Source organism: Heteronotia binoei, unplaced genomic scaffold (assembly GCF_032191835.1).
Source record: "Heteronotia binoei isolate CCM8104 ecotype False Entrance Well unplaced genomic scaffold, APGP_CSIRO_Hbin_v1 ptg000323l, whole genome shotgun sequence".
NCBI lineage: Eukaryota > Metazoa > Chordata > Lepidosauria > Squamata > Gekkonidae > Heteronotia > Heteronotia binoei.
Window position 1 is genome coordinate 678,494 of NW_026800017.1, and position 21,710 is coordinate 700,203.

Below are 21,710 nucleotides of genomic sequence, written 5' to 3' on the forward strand. Positions count from 1 at the left end.
GGAGACTAAAAATCTGTGAGCTAGCTCATGCTAACTCAGCTTAGAGGGAACACTGGTCCCAGATGTCCAGGAATGTTCTTCTAGGGTTGCCAGGTCCAACTCAGGAAATATCTGGGAACTTTGGGGGTGGAGCCAGGAGACTTGGGGAGTGGAGTCAGGAGCACAGTTGTGACAAGCATGATTGAACTCTGAAGGGAGTTCTGGCCATCACATTCAAAGGGACCAACTCCTTTTAAATGTTTTCCCTTCACAGGAAATAATGGAGGATGAGGGCATCTGCTTTCGAGGCTCATAAAACTGAACCCCTGGACCAATCGTTTTGAACTTTCAGGTTTTTTGAAGAGAGGCACAAGATGCTGAAAATTTGGTGCCTCTACCTCAGAAAACAGCCCCCCCCCTCAAGATCAATACTCCATTGTATCCTGTGGGGACCAGTCTCAGTGGGGTATAACAGAGTGCCCAGTGGACATTCAAGACCCGCCCCCACTTTCTGATAATCCTGAGGCAGGGGGAGGGCCTCCAAACCAGGGGGAATCCCCTGCCCCCAACTGGACACTGGCAATCCTACTTCCTTTCAGGGATCCAAAGGAACTGCATGAACAGAGAAGAACATGACAAAAGTCCACATTCCTTGAGCTGGAAGCAGTTAGGACCCAACCTATTATGTTTGAAAAGAGACCAGAATTTGAGTTACTTTAAACTTTGTGTGAACACTTAGTGGGTGGGGAGGGAGAGCTGGGAACATCAGTTCCAATGACATATGAAAAGAGAATTTGCAAACTTTCACAGTTCAATAGCAGAGTTTCCAGTGGTGTGGGAGATCACCGCTTGAGATACAGATGTTGTAAGGCCTTTGGTATCTACACAGTTATCCTACTTCGCCAGTGTGTGGCATGGTGATTTAAGCTATTGTCCTAAACACACTTTCTTGATTCATTGAAAACCAAACTTTCACTAGTATTGACCACTCTAAATGCAGCCATGGTTTAAGGAAACTGTACATAGTTTACATGAAAATTGTGTTTCCCAGTTACACCAGTGTTTAATCTGCAGCAGCCATCTAAAGAACAAACTGATGAATTTAGAATGTCACCTGTGTTATCAGACATTTATGGTCCTGCATGTGTCATTCACACATAACACTAGCAAACCCGCAGCAAAAACAATGATGTGTAAAGCACAGATCCACTCAGAGGGATCTTTTAAATGTTTCTTAGATGATAATAAGTGATGTCATTTGAAAACAAAGTTTGAGTCCAGTGGCTCCTTTAAGACTAACAAATTTTGGAAAGGTATTTGAAAAGATATTCTTCTTGGTACTTAAGTAGTAGAGTGTAAATAGGGAATTATTTTCCAAGTCTTATATTAATTCTTAAATATGATACTTTACTTGAAAATAAATGCCATATTATGAAATCAATAGCACTTACTTCTGAGTACTCTCCAGATTCATACGTCACAATTCTGTCTGTTGCTTTTGTAAATCATGTAATGGTCCTTTTTACTCAGACCCAAATGATGTGGTCCGGGAAGAATGTAAAAGCAAAGATGCATGAAAACCCTTGTAAGGGGCTACTATCCACACAAAGCATTCCATTCATAGCTAAAGAGAAATCATCTGATATCCAAAGAGCTTTGTATTTTGATATTTTTGTATAGACTACACAGGCCTAATAAAAGATTCGGAATTACTGAAATTTCTGGATAAATTAAAGGCAAGATGAGGCTAGTAATGAAGGTAAAAGAAGATGCACTAACAAAGCCTGCCTGGCTATATTGTTGCTTTGATGTAGCTCATCTTTGCCCTAAAGGAATTTTATCATCCTATAGTGAGCCAGCTATGCTCAAAAAAATGAAGCCTTTTAGAGATGGATTTCTTGACTTGCTTGTTCTGCGATGTCACAGATGAGTGCAGCCAGAGTGTGTTTCTGTTTTCATGTAAGCACATTGAACAATGATATCTAAAGATTAAAAAGATGTTGAGGTCACTTGAGCAAACCTTCTATCTTGTCCAAAGACATTTCTAGACTCATCATGTTAAATATTTCGGAAAGGACCTTTTATATGACGGGAAAATCTTTTTGCATCAAGTTGAATAGAATGTCAAAGCCTTGCTTTGCACAGAGTATGGTGGGCTGTTCAGAACTATTTTTAGAACAATGCTGCATCAGATTTAAACACACACAAGGAGGGGGGGAACTGTACTCTGCAGTCATTTTGAAAGGAAAAGGCATTTTGCTGCATAATAATCAAGTACTAATTGTTCTTTGTCATCACTTTGTATCAAAATTGTCAGAGAGCAAATACCCAATGTGTATTTCACATTTAAAACAAAGAAAGTTGTCTCACTAACACTGTCCCAATTTTGCAACAAGAGGGAGGAAAGAATGTGTTTGAAAAATCATTTGTAGCAAGCAAGTCCATTACTCCAAAAGAGAAAGAAAGAAAAAAGGCTTCTGGCCTATACTGGTTCAAAGTAACCAGCAAATTTGAACAAAAACAATAAGAGCTATTGTAGCTTATCTAGGGGGTTTTTCACCATATTTTCCTCTAATGATTGAAAATTATTCCTTATAGCTTGTGACATTCCACTTCTACAGGTATTTGCCACAATCAGATATTTAGCTTGGTTGTCCTACATCAGTCAAATATTTAGCTTTTTTTTACCCCTTGAAAAGCTAGTGCCCAACATTATATGCCAAATGAGTTTTGAAATCTCATTTCAGAAGTATTTTTCAATAAACAACTTGAGAAGATTTTTAGTTTCACAGGTATAATTTCACAACATAAGAATGTAAGAATGCTGCCGCATCAGATCAATGGTCTATTGAGTCCAGCGTCTTTTTTTCATTTACAATAGTCACATCGGTGCCCTGGAAGACGCATAGCAGGGGCACACTTCAAAACCTCTCTCTGTTCTTGCCCTACAGGAACTGGCACTTTGCCTCTGAATATGGAGGCCCCATTAGCCACCATGGCTAATAGCCAATGAAGACTATGTTGTCCATTAATTTGTCTAGTTCTTTTTGAAAAGTATCTAGTAGCCATCAACACATTGTATAACAGTGAGTTAATTAACATGCTGTGTGGAGTACTTTTGCTTATCCCCTTGAATTTACTGACAACCAACTTCACAGGGTGTCCCAATAATAAATTCTAGTATCTGGAAGAAGGAGGAAAGTTCTCTACATCCAGTTTGATGACCTGATGAATAGTTCAATATACCCCTCAGGAGTTATCTTTTTTTTTCTAAAATGGAAAGTCCTGAACAGTCTTTAGTTGCTACTTATATGCAAGGTAGGTGGGAACCCACAAGGATTTGTGGGCAGAATCTCATATCCTTCTCTTCTCTCCCACTATTTCCTCTTCCCCTTGCCTGAAAGCCTAATAGCCTCTTCCCCTTATCTGCTTCCTTAACTCTTAGGGTTGCCAGATTCCAGGCACGGCTTGGAAATGTCCTGGAATCACAACAGATCTCCCAGCTACAGAGATCAGTTCACTCATTAGGGTTGCCAGTTCCAGGTTGAGAAATTCTTGGGGATTTGGGGATGGAGATAGATAGATAGATAAATTTATTGTCATTGTTCTCCACAAAAAGAGAGCAACGAAATGAGGTGCTCTTCCACAAACATACCTTGGAATGGCTTGGAAGGGTGAGGTTTGGGGGGGGTGAATTGAACTCAAGAGGGTATAATACCTCAGAGTTCACCCTGCAAAGCAGACATTTTATCCAGGGGAACTGATCTCTGTCATCTGAATAGTAGTTGTAAATGTAATTCCAGGTGATCTCCAGCCTCCACCTGAAGGCTGGCAACCCAAATTCCCATGGAGGAAATGGCTGCTCTGGAGGGTGGAGTTTATGATATTATACCCCTCTGAGGTCCCTTCTCTCCTCAAACCCCACCTTCTCCAGTAGGGTTGCCAAGTCCTTTGTTATCGCTGGTGGAAGACTTGGGGGGGGGTGTTTCTGGAGAGGGGGGATGTCCCCAACATGATGGCATCATGGGGACCAGCACACCACATGCCTGCACTTCAAGGGTTCCTTTAAATGCTTTTTGCAAGAAGGCAGGGGTGGGGAGCTGAACTCCAAGCAGTGAATTCTCCGCTTGGAATTCAGGCATGTGTCTGCCCCTCTCATTCCCATTTGGGAGCAGGGGATCCCCCGATTTCATGTGCTCCTTCCCACTGCTGCCAAGCTGACCAGAGGGGACAACCCCACCCCCAAACAGCAACATTGCCAAAGCTATGACATCATGGTTTGAGGGCAAATTTACCATAGAATTTTGCCCTTATACCAGAGTATCCCATGTGATGTTGCCAGCATGATGCCATCACTTCCTTGTGATGTCATCACATTGACAGTGTTGTGCTGTGACACTGCTGTTTGGGGGTGGAGCTCCACCTCCCTCTCACCCCTCACTGGCAGAACTTGAGTACCTGGAAACCTTACCCCCTGCCCTTTTCTTCACATAAACCCAGCCTGGAATATTGTGTTGCTAGCAAAAGCCACTGAGGGAATTCAGTGCTTAAAGCTACAAGCACTTTGTTTATCATTTTCAGGTTTTTAAAGCCAATGTATTTTTTCTAGATTTCACATTTTTCTGCAAACCTGGGGCCTTTTTTCAGGTTTGTAGAAAGATTTGTTTTTTTCTGTTCACAGCTCCAGTCACCAGATTTAAGTATACAAAGATTAACTAACCGCTATTAGAATGTAAGATTTCAACCCTGTGATCACTTTTAGGTTGTCCTCTGCACCTTATACAGCTCTATAGTATCCTTTTTAAAAAATGAAATAGGCAGCATCGCAAACATTGCTGCAATGGTGTTATCATTGTAATCATTTTATTTTCAGTCCCTTTCCTGATAACCCTCCAGTGTAGCATCTGGCTATTTTTACCACTGCTGCACACTGATCATTTTAATGCACAAAATTATTTTAATCATAACCCCGAGATCCTTCTCCTTATCAGTCACCATCAGTTCAGGCCCCATAGTTATATACATAAAGTTCATAATTTTTTGCCCCAATGTGTATCACTTGACACTTACTTAACACTGAACCTCATTTGCCTGGGTGTTGCTTGCTCATCTGGTTTGGAAAGATCCTCTTGGAGCTCTTCACAATTTGCACTGTTTTTTCAGCAACATATATTAGTGGCTTGAACACCAGTAAACAAAAATTCCTTCACAATAAAAATGTTTCCATGGCAATATCATTTGGCCAGTTCAATCATGGTTGTGCAATTGCCACAGGAAAACTACAGTGCCTGGAAAAGCTTTTATGGCTGACTGATTTACTTTCTCATGTAAAAGTCGAGGAGCCAGTCATTTCTTTGAATGAAAGTAAAAACAGGTAAGAATACAGGTCAAGGAGGAATGAAGTCTGGCCTCTGCCCCTGATACCAGTGGCCTCAATATTAGGCACAAGGCATGGTGTTGCTCTTCCCTATGAATGGCACCTCTTGACGGGAAGCAAACACATACTCGGAGAGCCAGTTTGGTGTAGTGGTTAAGTGTGCGGACTCTAATCTGGGAGAACTGGGTTTGATTCCCCACTCCTCCACTTGCACCTGCTAGCATGGCCTTGGGTCAGTCATAGCTCTGGCAGAGGTTGTCCTTGAAAGGGCAGCTGCTGTGAGAGCCCTCTCCAGCCCCACCCACCTCACAGGGTGTCTGTTGTGGGGGAGGAAGGTAAAGGAGATTGTGAGCCGCTCTGAGACTCTTCGGAGTGGAGGGCGGGATATAAATCCAATATCATCTTCTTCATCTACCTGGCAGGAGAGACACTATGATCACAAAGGTGGTTTTCCCAGGGTGAGGCTCATTAATTGAACTCAAGGTATGTTGACCCTGTGATTTCCACAAATGTGGGAAACTTGATTGCATAATTTATGGTTGTGGGAAGCAAACACAGCACATCAGTTTGGTGTAGTGGTTAAGTGTGTGGACTCTTATCTGGGAGAACTGGGTTTGATTCCCAACTCCACTTACACCTACTGGAATGACCTTGGATTAGCCATAGCTCTGGCAGAGGTTGTCCTTGAAAGAGCAGCTGCTGTGAGAGCCCACTCAGCCCCACCCACCTCACAGGGTGTCTGTTGTGAGGGGAGAAGATATGGGAGATTGTAAGCCGCTCTGAGTCTCTGATTCGGAGAGAAGGGCGGAGTATAAATCTGCAATTCTTCTTCATCATCATCATGACACGTATAGTTTGCTTTATGGACCCCACAGAGTGGACAAAAGCCTATTTGATCCCCTGACCTCCCACAACCCCCATGGCTTCTGGTGTGACATAATCACCACCCAAAGAAGAGGTCACTGCACAAAAAATTAATTGCAGTCAAGATCAATTGATACTTGTACATGTGACATATCCTACATCTCAAGAATAGTCACTGGGCATTTTTCTATGATTACTTATCTGGTTATCCCTTTAATGTGGTTGTCATTACTCTTTGAAATTATTATGCCATTTCTTGACTTGCAAACAACTTCTGTCCCTCAACTATATTTTAACTATGCAAACCATAAATTAATATGTCTAGATTAGAACTTTGATTTTAGTACACTGCTTCCCTCATAGCCTCTCTGCTTCCCCAACAACTATGATTTCTCGATTGGTCATTCTCTGCTTCCCATCTACCCATGTTCATTACATTACTTCTTTCACAGATCTTCTCAGCGCAAGTCCTGTGATATGCTGGCTGGGCTGCTACTTTCATCTGACCTACTCCATTTCTATTGGCTTTCACTCCCATCAGTCTCATTACCGGCAATCTTTTATCTCAACCTTATTTGTATTTTCATATCTTTATAGCTTCATTTTAAATACCATCTGCTACACATAGCATGACTCATTAAAAAAAAAAAAAAAAAACTTTCCTCCTCACACTAATGAAACAATAGCCTCAGCAAATTGTCTGTTCTGTCAAAGGGTAGGAAGAACAAAGCAGATAAAGATGGTGCTGAATGAAAATCTGAATGGAGACATTTTTAAACATAGAATGCCCTGCAGGAGCTTAATTCCCTGCAGGAAGGGGGGCAGATCTATGATTATTTAGTACTGAAGAAGATAGATTCAATTCATCAATCCTCTTGGCTAATCCATGGAATGAGCTACCTGGGGTACTCTGTCTCAAATTAAATCCGAAGTATTCATTAGCAATGTTAAACTTTTTACAGTTTTCTGGGAAAAACTTCAGAACTGAGATTTGATTGATGTTAGCTCCTTCAAAATTTTCTGCAGAAACACCTTGTACTGTTGCCTCTGGAGTCCTAAAACGGAACTAATGTGCCTTGTTGCATGTTAAGTTTTGGCATAGTATAACCATAACAGTATTGTTCCATCTTGAGATGCATGCAAATATCCTTTAAGAAAGGTTACATCCACATCTCATCAACTGAGAAGAAGAAAATTTTGTTCACTGGCTTGTTGAAGCCAACTCTTTGCAATTAAGAAAATCCCCTCCTTATAATTCTTCCAAAATGACATGCTTAGCAGAAAAGTCCACTGAATTCAGCTATTGATTTCAAAGGTTTTTGAATAACAAACTCCCCTACTATGGCTGTTTCCACATGGGTTATCTGCCCAGGGTACAATGCTGTTGGAAAGCAAGCAGCTGGGTTTTTTTAAAAATTCTCTACAGCATCAAGGTGAATTTGTTCAACTCCTGGGGTTTCTCTGGCTTTTATCCAACCCTCCTCAAACCTGCTTTGCTATGAAGTTTTGGGAAATATCATAGTAAACCTTGGAAGTAATGGCTGTTTCCTCTTACCACCACTTGGAGGCTTTTTTAATTTTAGAAATGGCACTAGAATGTCATTATATTGACATCATGTTATAATGCTAGGTGTAACGTGTCCTCTAAATCCCCAGTCTTTTTAAAAAAGCAAGTCTCTGGCCGATTTCGCACTCACCATACACTGCTCTCTCATGGTCGTCTTCTCAGCGTGGCTTCTTTCTGATTTCCCACAATCTGCCCTGGGGCTGCAGCAAGCATCGGCATTTTTGCACAGCAAAAAGAAACTGGTTTTTAGCAGTTTCTGTTTGCTGCGCAAAAATGCCGACACTTGCTGCAGCCCTGGGGCAGACATTGGGAAATTGGAAGGAAGCCATGCTGAGAAGACGAATGTGAGAGTGGTGTAAGGTGAGTGTGAAATCAGTCCCTATCTCTTTCCTTTGAGGACATATAAAGGGAAAGGCATATCTCCCAATGGAAAGGGATAGACTTACTCTTAAAAGAGGGGGGGAAGAAAACTGAGAATTCACAATATTATATGGGTATAACAATATTTTAGTGCCATTAAAAAAAAGTTATAAACGCCCAGCTGCCCCAAGGAGGAGGGTGTGCAAATCAAACAGAGAAACACGGCAGAGAGTGACAGGAAAAAAAAACGCAAAAGGTTCCATGCTGACCAGCCTCACCAATAAAACAATAAACAGTAAAATTTTTTACAAATTCTTAATACACACTCCCATACAAAATATTACAAATTTCATACCCTGACAAGCAAACACCCCAATCTTAGTGCATTAGAACAGGGGTGTCAAACATGCAGTTCAGGGGCCGAATCAGGCCCCTGGGGTGCTCCTATCAGGCCTCTGAGCAACTGGCTGTCATCTACTTCCTTCTACATAACAGCTTGCTTTGCAAGACTTGCTCAATTGCACAGGAGCTACATAACAAAACCTGTATTTTCTCCATTGGCTGAGGCTCCTCCCTTGGGAAGGAATAGCTTGCTTTGCCAGGCTCTCTCAATTGCACAGCAGAGTTACTGAACCAAGCCTCTCTTCCTTCTATTGACTGAGGCTCTTCCCCCCTGCCCAAGTCCCTGGGGAAGAAAGGAAAGAGCCAGAGTTTCCTTTGCCCCGTTCCCTGGATCCCATGGGAGAAATACAAAGAAAGTACCTTTAAGACCAATGAGTGTTAATATTTTAAGCATGTTTTAATTTAAAAAAAAATTGTGTTTGTCTGTGTTCTTTATAGAATTTATATCTCTGCAACCTAATCTTAAATAGGTACACACATGGCCTGGCCTGACATGGCTCGGCCCAACCAGACGTGGCCTGGCCCAACAAGGTCTCTTTTATGTCAGTTTCGACCCTCATAACAAATGAGTTTGACACCCCTGCATTAGAAGGACAGAACAAGATAAATTGGAAATCCAGTCCTGGGATATTTCAAAAAGCCCTTCCACTTCAATGGAATCCCCAGTCCAACTCCTGAGGAAACCAAACAATGATACTCAGTCCACAATATCAAAATCTTCTTATATGTAATTTTTTTAAAGCACAGCAAACACAGCAACAAGGTAATACTTTTATCTTCCTTCATTTCGATAGGAGCTTTAAACAGCTTTTCCACAATTATCAGAGCATGGCAAGATTTCACAATTCTTTGCACACAATTAAGTTTAGGAATGAGTTGGCCATAGAAATTTAGTCCTAAACAAGTCAATAATTGTAGGTTCCATTTATTTCAATAGTACAGTTCTATCTGTCTAGTACTGCTCATATGGCTATTGCCTTAAGCAGAAGTTAGAAACAAAAATTATTTTAAAAGACCTTACCCCAGTATTATTTTTCTTATATTTGATTATTGCGCATATGAATTTTACCACTGAGATGGTGACACGATCATCTGTATCCAATAGTAGCCATGACATCTGGACTTGCAATTCCATATTTTTAAGTAAAGGGGTGGCTAAATTAGCCCTCAACTTGTTAAATATAGGGCACTTCATAATTATATGTTCAATAGTTTGGTGTAGAGGTTAAGTATGCAGACTCTTATCTGGGAGAACCGGGTTTGAGTCCCCACTCCTCCACTTGTAGCTGCTTGAAAGGCCTTAGGTTAGCCATAACTATCACAAGAGTTGTCCTTGAAAGGGCAGCTGCTGTGAGAGCCCTTTCAGCCCCACCTACCTCACAGGGTGTCTGTTGTCGGGGGGAGAAGACATAGGAGATTGTAAGCCGCTCTGAGTCTGGGATTCAGAGAGAAGGGCAGGGTATAAATCTGCAGTCTTCTTCTTTATCATATGAACATGTTTCATTAGAGTATGATACCCTATTATATCAGCCCTCCAAAACCGCCAAGGGAAGAGCATTCATTCTTGCAAAAGTAAAAGCTCATCTTAGATTTGGGATTGTCAGTTGATAAAAATATTTTGGCAGTCGCATCGGGAGGGCAATTCCCAAATGAAGCGATGAACATACCTTGCATGCGCTAACAGACATACTTGTAACATCCAGCTTCCTTACACACTTTTTAATTTGTCTTATAATGTCTTTAGTTTCTCTATTCTTAATCATAACATTTGTTATTCCTAGGCATTTCATTTTCTTTTCCAGCAGTTGGTCCATTGGCTATAATGTTTATCTGCCTGGATAAGTCCAAGTAGTGTAGATCTTCTCTCAGATTTTAGAACCTTTACTTTGAAGAGAAATGTTTTGATCCAAACCCTGGCTTCCATCGATAATTCGCCTAGTTCCACTCTCAGTGCTATGTCTGAGACACATCTGGGAGTAGTCAATAAATGTCAGACAAAGTCATACTTGATCCATTTTTTTCAGATGTGGCCAGAACCCACAATTCTGTGCTGTATAGGAATTGGTTTAGAACCTTAGCATTAAATACCTTAAAGGCCGAGAGGACAAATTTACTTCTGATGAGTATTTCACAATTATCCTCCCTACTCTTAAGGCTGTATTCCTTGCTAAATCCAAGAGTATTTTCCATGTAAGAGATGCTTCCCAGGCATGATGCTTCCATGTAAGAGTGGATTCCCAGGAAGGGCCTGCAAGAAGGAGCTGTTCCACCAGGCCTATGGTTGAGGCAGCAGGCGTCCTATTATTCCATCATTTGGCCTCCCTTCTGGTGACATCATGCTTTATTACAGTGCTATCCTATTGTTATTACCATCATTTAAGGTGGGCCTACAGCTGGTTATTGATATGCTGTGCCCTGTCCGCTGGTGATGCATTTTATTTATTGTTTTTACTGTTAATTTTAATTTGGTGTTTTAACTTTGATATGTAGGTTTTTATTGTTATTTTTATATGTTGTGATCCGCCTTGAGCCTATTTACAGGAAAAGGCAGAATATAAGCCTACTAAATAAAATAATAAATAAAATAAAGTGATTGACCTGTTCCATAGGTTGGCCAGCTATGTCCCATTTGAAGATTCCCCCCCTTTTACTTTTGGTGAATACTGTGATGACCTTGGATTTTGCCACATTGACAGACAAGCCCTCATGATAAGTCAAACTCAAAAAAATTATCAGCTTGTGGAAGCCCACTATTGATTCTAGACGCTATCACTGCATCATCAGCATACAGAAGGCCTGGAACGTTGTGCTTGGATAAATGTGGAAGATGACATGCTTCCTTTAAGAGATAGGATCTGAGGTTATTTATATATAAATTGAACAACAGGAGCGCAAGTAAACATCCCTGCTTGACTCCTTTGTTTAGGGTAAATGGCTCCAGTAGCTGTCCTAACTTCCCACATCTAACCCAGGAAGAAGGGTGGTTGTAAATTTCTTGAATTAAGTAAAGAAGACGTGGGGCAATGCCATATTTCTTCAGCTTTTCTCATAGCTGGGGGTCTAGAGATAGTATCAAACACTGATTTTAGGTCCATGAAGGCAGTTTCCAACATGCCTTCTCCAGAACTCGTGCATTTGTCAACCAAGAACTGGAGTGTGTAGCAATGGTCGATGGTACTTGCTCCTTTTCTAAAACCAATAGTACAGTTAAGATTCTGAAGCCCCAAAGGACCACATTCACATTTGGCTACTGCTTTAGATCCAGATTTGCAGATGGAAGAAAAGATTTCCTCTGTGGCACATTGCACCTTTCTCCAGCTTTAGCAGTTATACCTACTGTGACTCTTTCATTTAAAAGCAATGGATATCAGTGCTCTGATCATATCTAGGTTAGATTACTATAATGTTGCCTTTGAAAATGTGGGGCTGCCTTTGAAAATGGTCCAGAAGCTTCAATTAGTGCAAAATGCAGCAGCCAGATTGCAGACTGACGTTAATTATAGAGATCATATTATGCCAGTCTTATGACAACTGTGCTGGCTGCCTGATCATTTCCAAGCTCAATTTAAAGTGCTGCTGATTACCTTTAAAGCCTTCTGTGGCTTGTGGATCAAGGGACTGCCGATTCCCATACATACCTGAATGGCAAGTCAGATCTTTTGTAAGAAATCCTGTGCGCTCACTCTCTCTCAACAAAAGTGAGAGGAGCATTAACAATGGCAGAACACTGATTATGCAGTGCCCTCCCTGCACCTATTCTCTGGCAACAAGCTTCTTAAACTATCAGCACCAGGTGAAGTCTTATTTAGGTACGCTTTCATTTTGTTGACTTTGTCATTTATTCCCCCAGAGTTGAAAGGTCGTATGGGTTAATTTTTATGTCTGTATTGTATCCTGACCTAGACAGCCCAGGCTAGCCTAATCTCATCGGATCTTGGAAGCTATGCCCTGGTTAGTATTTGGATGGGAGACCAGCACCACCAAGGAACACCAGGGGGATGATGCAGAGGCAACCAACGGCAAATCATCTCTGAATGACTCTTGCCCTGATCACCGTCTCTGAATTGCTCTTGCCCTGATCACAAGATCACCATAAGCCAATTGTGACTTAATGGCAAACACATTTCTGCGTCTTGTTATTTGCAAGCTGCTTTGATGAGACCACAGTTGGCCAACATGGATATAACATTTTAAAAATAAATAAGACATACACTGAATTCAATATGACTTTACAACACAATCCTTCACCCTGGCTCCCTCCCTATCTGCCCTCTACCACTGATGATAAAGCCTAGTCTCTTTCCTCTTTGTCTGTCTCCAGGAAGGCCTTATAAAGAAGGACAGGACTTGTCTGGGTTTTCACCAATGTGTCTCAAGCTCCTTTAATGACTGGCCTCCTGGCCAATGGGCTTCTTTATTGTTTGTTTTGCACCCTGAATGCCTTAAATTAATCAAGTCTTCATAAGTTTCTGTGATCCATCCAGAGATTGTACTTTTACATCATACATTGCAAGATATTTCAGACCTTTTTTTTTACTCAGTGTCCATCATGACAAAGAATTCTAAGTAACTCAGAAGCTTTGTGCGGTTTTGTTGTTGTTATTTACATGTATGTGTGCATCTGGAAGTCTTGACTTTTGGTGACTGACCCCTATTGTGGGCATGGAGGATATTTAGAGAGGTGGCTGAATAAAGCCCATCCCCGCCTCCTGCCTCTGATATTTCAAGGTCTCCCATCAGGCCCATAGCCACAAGGGGGCCCTGCCCCCAACTTCTGACATAGGCCCCTGAACTCAAGGCCCCCAACTCAGGGAGAACAAAAGGCAGCCATGGCAGGTCTCCCTGCTTCTCTCAGCTGATTTTAAAGCCAGCTGTGAAAGCACAGAGGCTCAGCCTGCTGGTCCCATCTCTCTCCTCCATCTCACTTGGCATGAGTAGGACCTAAAGGTGAGATACAGTAGGTCTCCCTCCCTGCTTCTTGCAGCCAGCTTTATAATTAGCTGTTAAAGCACAGAAACGTAGTCTGCCTGCCCACCTCTCCCCCTCCTCCCACTGAGCAGAACAGGAGACCAAGAGGCAGCAGGTTTTCTTGCAACTGGCTTCTTAGGCGAAGCGAGGATTTTTTTTTAGGTCTGGGGCTTTTAAAAAATTCAAGTTCCCTCCACATTTTTAAAAGCCCCCTGAACTGAAAAATCCTGGCTAAACCCATCTTCCATCCAAGTATTTGCCAGAGTCAACCATGCTTATCTTCCAAGATCTGAGGAGATTGGGTTTGCCGTGGCTATCCAGATCAAGGCCCAAAAGCATGTTTCTTAATTACATTTAGGTGATGCTAACAAAAGAATATGTGCTGAACCACTTATAACACCAGTGCCCAACAGTTCTTGATAGTGTGAAGCCTAGGGCTGTTGGAAGAGAGTTCGTAGTACCCTTTATTACACAGTTATGATGTAGGGCTGCCAAGTCTGACTTGAGAAATTACTGCCTGGAAACAGAACGAAGCTCAGTGAAGGTATGATTTCACAGATTCCACTCCCTGAAGCTGCCATTTCCTCCAGAGACCAGAGCAACAGTCAGATCTCTGAAGACTGGAGATCAGTTGCACTCTTGGAAAACTTCAGGCCCCACATGCAGTTTGGCAAGCAAAGATTGCAAGGATAATACAGGCATATTTTTACTTACAGGCAGGAATAATTTTGTAGAAAAAGAGGTGCCGGAACTCATTAGCAAACTCATTTGCATATTCCCCACCCCTGACATCACCAGAAGGTGTACTGAATTATATCAGCTCAGCATCTACCTTAACATGCTTCCTGAATTATAATTGTCTTAATAAAACCTTACTCCCATCACACTTTTAAAATTAGTTTCTCCTATGTGGCCACAGTGGCATGATGAAGATTTCCATCTGTCTGCTTTTTATGTTTTGGTTATTTTCCTTTTTGTGTGTGTGTGTGTGGGGGGATATTAGAAAGTTTGTCAAATCTTTCAGCAAAATTCTCACAAGTGGTTTAAACAATGGAGCCCAGAAGACAGTATGGAGGAGGGGGGGGCGGTGAGAAAGGAAAATGCACAATAAAATGTAGACGTTCTGGAGCTCCGCTCCTGTGAACTCCCGCCCAAAATGTGGCCTGCTTATAGGTTATGGATAGGCATTCATATGAATCAATTTTAAAAGCAGGTAAATAATGACCCCCAGTAGTGATGTATGGCTGTGAAAGTTGGATCATAAGGAAGGCCAAGTGTAGAAGGATAGATGCTTTTGAGTTGTGGTGCTGGAGAAGACTCTTGAGAGTCCCTTGGACTGCAAGAAGATCAAATCAGTCAGCCTTAAGGAAATCAACCCTGATTGTTGTTCCCTGGAAGGTCAGATGATGAAGCTCAAACACTTTGGCCATCAAATGAGAAGTGAGCACCCACTGGAGAAGACCCTGATGCTGGGAAAGACAAGGCAAAAAAACAGGACGGCAAAAGATGAGATGGTTGGACAGAGTTACTGATGTAACAACTGAACAAAATAATGACCAGTCAGGTGGGCTCAGTAAGGTAGAAAATGAAACAGAAAATCTTTGAACTTCTCAGTTTTGTTATCCAGTTATTGGTAATATAAAAGGAGACATACTAAGAAAAACTTGTAAGTGTGTATATTTTTTATATAAAATATTTAATCAACTGAAGTTTTGCTTTCTCTAATAACGTTTACGTTTTACTATTCTATACAAGCATTTGTTTCATTGATTAGTGGTCACACCTCATTATGTTTTCTTCCTGCTTACTTTAAGTCTTGTTGTGGTCGGTGCTATTAATAACACAGCAAGTGTGAATATCTCTAAGGCTGGAGCTGCATCGTAAGTCCCCTCTTTACCAAGAATGACCTCATTCACCCTCTGGCTTCACAGAGCGGCTGCTGCTACTCTCGTCTTCCTCCGAGGCTGCGCTGCTGCATAAATGAATTCCCACTTAATTTCATTGTACCTGAAGACGTGCGTGGGCACACGAAAGTTTATACCTTGAATAAAACTTCGTCGGTCTTAAGGGAGTCACTGGACTCCAAGTTCGGTATGCTTCGTCAGACCAACACGGCTAACCACCTGACTCTATCCGCAAGTTATTCTTATATACTCACAACTTGGGCGAAAGGACTACAATTCCCAGTATCCCTTTCAACCCCGCGCGAACAGAAGAGGAAAAAAAACCGTTGGGAGAGAAGGAGAAGCGCCGCAGCTGGGGTAAGCCGAGACGATGCACGCATGCGGCAAAGAGTTTTTCGGGGTGAGCGTCCACGGAGGCGCTGCTATTCGCAGAGCGGCTGTACGCCGGTTCTTCAACGTACGCGTCGCTGCTGCCTTAGGAGAGGACGCTGCGCGATTTGCGCAACGTTATTGTGAATGGGGAAGGCGGGGCTTGATGTATGCCTGTATGTGTGCGGGGAGGGGGGTAGCGGTAGTGGCGGCGGCGGGAGGAGGAGGAGGAGGATGATGTCAGCCTGCGAATGTCAACAATGTAGCGATTGAGGGGAGTAGGCGGCGTTCCATTGGGAAGAGCGCGAGCCACGGGCAGAGTCAGTGTAACCAACAGAACGGGGTCAGCAGAAGCAGCAACAATACGCCGCCGCCGGGCTGCCGCCGCCTTGTGCACACAGCCCCCGAGTGCAATTCCTGCGTGGCTCTCCCTTCTCTTCCCACATCCCCTTTTTTGTTGCTGCAGCTTTCTCCTCCGCCTCCTCCTTCTCCAGTTTCTCCCCCCCTCCACTTCCCCGCCCCCTCCATTTTTGCATTTATATGTATTTCTCCATCACCTCTGCAAGACTTCGCTTCGTGAGGCAGCTTTTTTTTTAAAACAAAAAAAAATTAAAGCAATCGGCATGTGACGCGTGTCTTCTTTAGGTGCAAAATATTCTACAGACAACCTCAGCAACAACAAGAGCCCTCAGCAAGATTCAGTCTTCTTCTCCCACCTCCCGCCCCCAAACGTCTGCAGGCAGCGCGAGGAGCTATCGAAAGTTAGATTGATAGAAGGTGAGTCCCTTTCTCCACCCTTCCCCCAATTCCTTCCAGCCTGAGGATGGAGATGAAGTTTGGCATGACGCGTAGGTGGGAGAGGGGCTGCTTTCCTCTGAGAGGCGATTAACCGGGACGGAAGAATACCTAACAAGAGATCCGACCTGCTTCTTAGACGTTGTGTAACTGAGAGCTTGTATGAACCGAGCCGACGCGCGTTGCGTTCCGTTCCCGATGGTGATCGGCACCGGCTTGGCTTTTTAATCGCGGAAGGGTGGCTTTTATAGGTGGTAGGAGTGGGTGGGGAGGAGCGAAGCCGAGGGGGTGTGGAAGGCCTGCCTGTCGGTGGGCATTTTTTAAAATTTCATTAGTGCTTTCGTCCCAAGACATCAGGGGGAAAGTGGCGATTGCCTACTTCGTGCATGCCCGGGGATGGGTGTCTTGAGAGAGCCGCAGGAGGAGGAGCCCAGGATAGTAAGTCAGACATTGGGAAGAGGGTGGAGGGGGAGTTGTTTTTTGTGCGAGCAGCTGTCAGATCGCAAGGCCTTTTTAACGAGCTGAAAAAAAGGGGAGGGAGAACTGGCAGACAAATATTCCTAATCTTGTTACACACACACTCCCCCCCCCCATTTTCTCTCGTAAATCTTTGGTGCATTCCAGCTTTCTTGTGTTGCAACCGCGGGTTGATGGTTCTCAAGGGGGGTGGAAAAAGCTTGTGCAAAACCTCAGAATGCCTTAAGACAAGTTCTAATAAAAGAAGGGGAGAGCTGCAAGGCTTGCATTTTGCATCTAGTAGCCCACTACTGAGCCGAGTAAGTGGGTTTTTTGTTTGTTTGTTCAGTCTGGGCGGCTGAATACTTCTTGCCAGATCCCCATTAAAACCATCCAGCATGGACTAGGCATATAAAGCTGCTCTCATTATCCCTGCTGCTTTCCCCCTCATTCTCCCATTGGGGTTTCCTATTTGTAATTGGATGTGTATTGTGATGTCAATCTGGTCAGCTCCTGGGCTCCTTTCTTCCCTCCCTCTCTTTCTTTTTTGGGCTTGCGGTGGTTACCTTGTAGTGTATTGTAGCCTCCCAAACAATTCTGTTGTTGGCTGTTGCATTATAAAATCCTGCCTGTTAAGAGACACCTTGCCTTTTTTGTTTCGGCCCTTTACTCTTGAAGTAAAATTCAGCACAAGTATTTTCTTCAAGATATCTGGCACATGCATTTGCAAAAATACTTGGATGGGTGTACATGGTTATGTGTGCTTAGGACATCAATGTTGCCTCATTTGCAGTACATTTATTGCAGAGTTGTCATGCTGCCAAATCATCTAATTACTAGAAGTATCCTTGTGGCAAGGAAGACTCTCCTTCAAATTGTCCATGACAAGCATCAGATAATTTTTGTTGTTGTTTTTACAGAAGGTGGCTTTTAGGGTGTGCAAAAAAAAAAAAAAAACCCTGACATTTTCTCACAGTATATTGAACCAGAAAAATATTAGTATTTCCAAATATTCCTGAATCCTAATAGCGGTATGGTATTTGAATTCAGGAAATATTTGGGATTCCTGCTTTTTATTCAGCTGCATTATGCCCTATAGTCCCACTTATAGCCAATGGTCCCCATAGGGTATAATGGAGAATTGATCCAGGGTATCTGGAGGCCTGGGGGGGCTGTGTTTTTGAGGTAGAGATACCAAATTTGCAGCATAGCTGCTGGTGCCTCTCCTAAAAAAAACTCCCCAGGTTTCAAAAAGATTGGAGCAGGGGTCCAATTCAATGGGCCCCCAAAGAAGGTGCTTCCATCCTCCATTAGTTTCATTGGAAGGAAAAAACATGCTTAAAGAGATCACAGTCTTTTTAAATGATCTTTTCAAGCTGCATGAGCAGTGTGATTCTGCAAGTGATTATGATCCTTTTAAATGATCTTTTCAGGCTGCATGGGCAGTGTGACTCTGCGAGAGAACTCTGAAGGCATTTAAAGGGCTTGCAGTCCCTTTAAACATTTTATCCAAGTGATGATTTAACCCTGGAGGCATGTAAAGGGACTGCAGTCTCTTTAAATGCTTTTTAACTACAACTATCTAGTGGTCCTAAAAAATCCCGAATATTTTTGGGATTTTTTGGGCTTGACCATTTTGGATAGCCAAAAAATGCCCCCCCCCCTAAAAGAATATCTGGAAAATACCAATAAGGTATTTTTCAGATTTTATTTTTGGCTCTGATTTAGCCAAATGCACACCCTCGTGGCTTTCAGATTACGCTGTAGTGTTAAAGTGGTTTTTGTATCAGTTTAATCTGTTGAGTTGCACATCGGAGGGTAATTACTTCCCACTGAAATATCTTACTTGCCTAGTGGGAGCCTAAAATAAGATAATTACTAATGAAAGACTTTGTTTTTTCCCTCTCTGTCTGCCTCTCTCTGGTATAAAGTTAGAGAGAGATGTTACTGCCGATAATGATATTCCCAGATCATTAAAATGTAACATATAGACCAGGCTGCTAACTGCAAAGGCTCTGGCTGTCATGAAGTAAGCTAAGTGTGAAATCATGCCTCGCCTTTTGTGGAGCAGGCTATTTTTATAATGCAGCAGGCATCTGTCTTAGAAAGCTTCAGTTATTGTGAGATCACCAGAATATTCATTACTGAAGCCCAGGCCTATGTAGAGTAAACTTTTTTTTATTAAAGACAGCAAGTATGAAGCAGAAGTGATATTCATACACTTTAGGCAGCCTAGTTAAAGAAAGGTAGTTAAGTGATTGTGTTTTCAAATTCGGTGTTACAGATACACCTTCCTCAGTGTTCTATGATAATACTTATGGCATTTTCTTAACGTTTGTACAAAAAGTCATTTGTAGCCAAGTCTTGTGCATGTTTATTCAAAAGAAAATTAAGTGGGAATTACTAGATAGAAAATGCACAGGATTGCAGGCTAAGGAGTCTAAATGGACTGTAGCAGTGAGGAAGCAGAAACACAAATCCAAATGCCACTTTGGCATATGGAAATAATGGTTGTTCTTAAACTCCTAGGTTTTACTCCATTTTGCTCACATCTGATTGGATATGTTATGTTCCAGTTGTACCCGTATGAGTCCTACAACAGCAATGTGTGTATCCCAGGGGTCCTCAACCTTTTTAAATAGGGGGCCAGTTCACTGTCCCTCAGACTGTTGGAGGGCCGGACTGCCGTTACTGTACAAGGCCGCGGGCCGTCAGTTCTCCGTCTTCTGCATCTCTCTCCCTTCCCCACACCACACACCCTGGCCTGGGAACTCACCTCACCTCGGTATCACCTCACACTCTGTCTCCGCCGCCTCAGCCCAGTGCCGGAAGTGTGCGTTGCTAACGCAAGTTTAGGTCGAATGTCACTTCTGGTCAGATTTTGCCATAACCCGGCGGGCCGCATAAACGTCCTCAGCGGGCCGCATCTGGCCCGCGGGCCGTAGGTTGAGGACCCCTGTCCTATACTATGGCCTGGCTTCTAGACAGAAAAACAGTATCCTAGTAACACGCATGGTTTGGAGCATAGAACAATAAATGACATACACCAATCCAGTGGTGTAGCACTCTCACAAGTGCATTCCTAAACACAATCACACCCTTCTATACCTAGTGAAGTAAGTGGCATAGAAGGGTGCATGTAACTCAGGGACTGCACTGTTAGTCTGCTACAGTCAAAGCATCAAACTTTGGATTTGGATATCATGCTTAACTTCTGTTAAATCAAAAAATGTGCTCAAGTCCAGCATGTGTGCCTTATTCTTTCTCCAGTTAAAAACTGACTCTGGTTATCTGTGATTGCAGGGAAGTGGGTTAACTAAGGATAGCTGCCCCCATTGTTAATCTAGATACTTAACCTGAACATAAACCCTAGTTTAAAATCGCAGTTAGTGAGGTCAAGCCTAAATCTATTTATCCTGCATGCCTGACTCTGTCATGAGTAACTGGAGTTAGTTTCTTTGTGCAAGAAGGAAGGACCAAGGCATGTGCAGCTGTGTTGGTGCACCTTTTTACTTCTTCCATGCAGTTAGGTGTAAAATTTGAATGCAGCCAGAGTGGTTTTTTTTGTGGCACCTGAAAGACATAACACATTTATGGGTACATGAATTTCCATGAGACAGAGCCCATGTAGTGTTGAACTCATTCGGCAGACATGTATTTTATGAATGTTATTTAGTGTGTTTGAGAGGTATAAAATAGACATACCCTTACAAACCTATAGGAGGCTGTGACTAAGGAAAGTTTATCTGTAACACTGAATTTGACAACACAATCACTTAACTATCTTCCTTTAACTAGGATGCCTAAAGTGTATGAATATGTAAGTGTGTTGACTAGAAAAAGGGTGGAAATTACAAGGAAGAGAATTTGGCCTAATTGTTAGGAGAAGCTTCCTGTTCAACAGTAGAACAATCTGCCTCTGAAGTGGGTGAACTCTTCTTCACAGGAGGTCTTTGAGCACAGACTGAATAGCTGACTGTAGGGGATGCTGTAGTTGTATGTTCCCTTATGGAGAAGAGAGACATCCTAGATGAACTTTAAGGTCCTTTCCACCTCTAGCACTTTATGGCTCAATGGCCCAAGAGTGTAATATTGAACAGAGATGCACCCTTCTAAGACCACTGACCTTGGTAGACTGAAAAGGGTATACCCCACCCCCCCGCTTGAGCTGCAAATCAGAAAGTCCTGCTTTAAATTTTGTCACTGCTATTAATACCTTCGGTGCTATATGTAAGCCACTCTTGTTGTTTTTCTAATCCTTCACATACATTAACCTGTTATCTTTATAATAACTTTGGAAAGTAGGTCTGTATAGTTTCCATATTGCTGATGAGGGAGCTGAGGCATATTTTTATTTTAGTTCACCAGATGGCATCTTGGGAGGGATGGGTTAGATTAAATTTGTTGTAAACTGAGGATGATCTCATTAACATTGTCAGAAGTTCTCTATAGAGTTGGTAGGATGGAATATATATTTATATTTTAAAATAGTACCTCACACTAGAGCCTATATCAGTCAGTGCAGCTGAAAATGTTGAGCACTTGTGGCATCGAAACGCCTGTAGTTAAAATGAGAACTCTTTCTCCTGCGTTCCAAGCGTGGGAATGAGAACTGGAGTTGTATGTTTGAATTCCCAGTTCTGAGGATAACTCGTTCTGTAACATGTTT

General features: G+C 42.5%; 1 protein-coding gene and 1 pseudogene across 1 annotated transcript in view; both read left to right on the forward strand.

Annotated features, from left to right (window-relative positions):
* The first annotated feature begins 5,763 nt into the window (after nt 1-5,763).
* Nucleotides 5,764-5,913, forward strand: LOC132590600 (U1 spliceosomal RNA; annotated as a pseudogene).
* A 10,423-nt stretch (nt 5,914-16,336) lies between these two features.
* The window catches only part of LOC132590593 (transcription regulator protein BACH2-like), a 249,148-nt gene continuing 243,774 nt past the window's right edge, over nt 16,337-21,710 (forward strand). The window contains exon 1 of the mRNA XM_060263537.1: nt 16,337-16,567. The gene's annotated coding sequence lies outside the window, so the exon portion shown is untranslated. The remainder of the gene's footprint in view (nt 16,568-21,710) is intronic.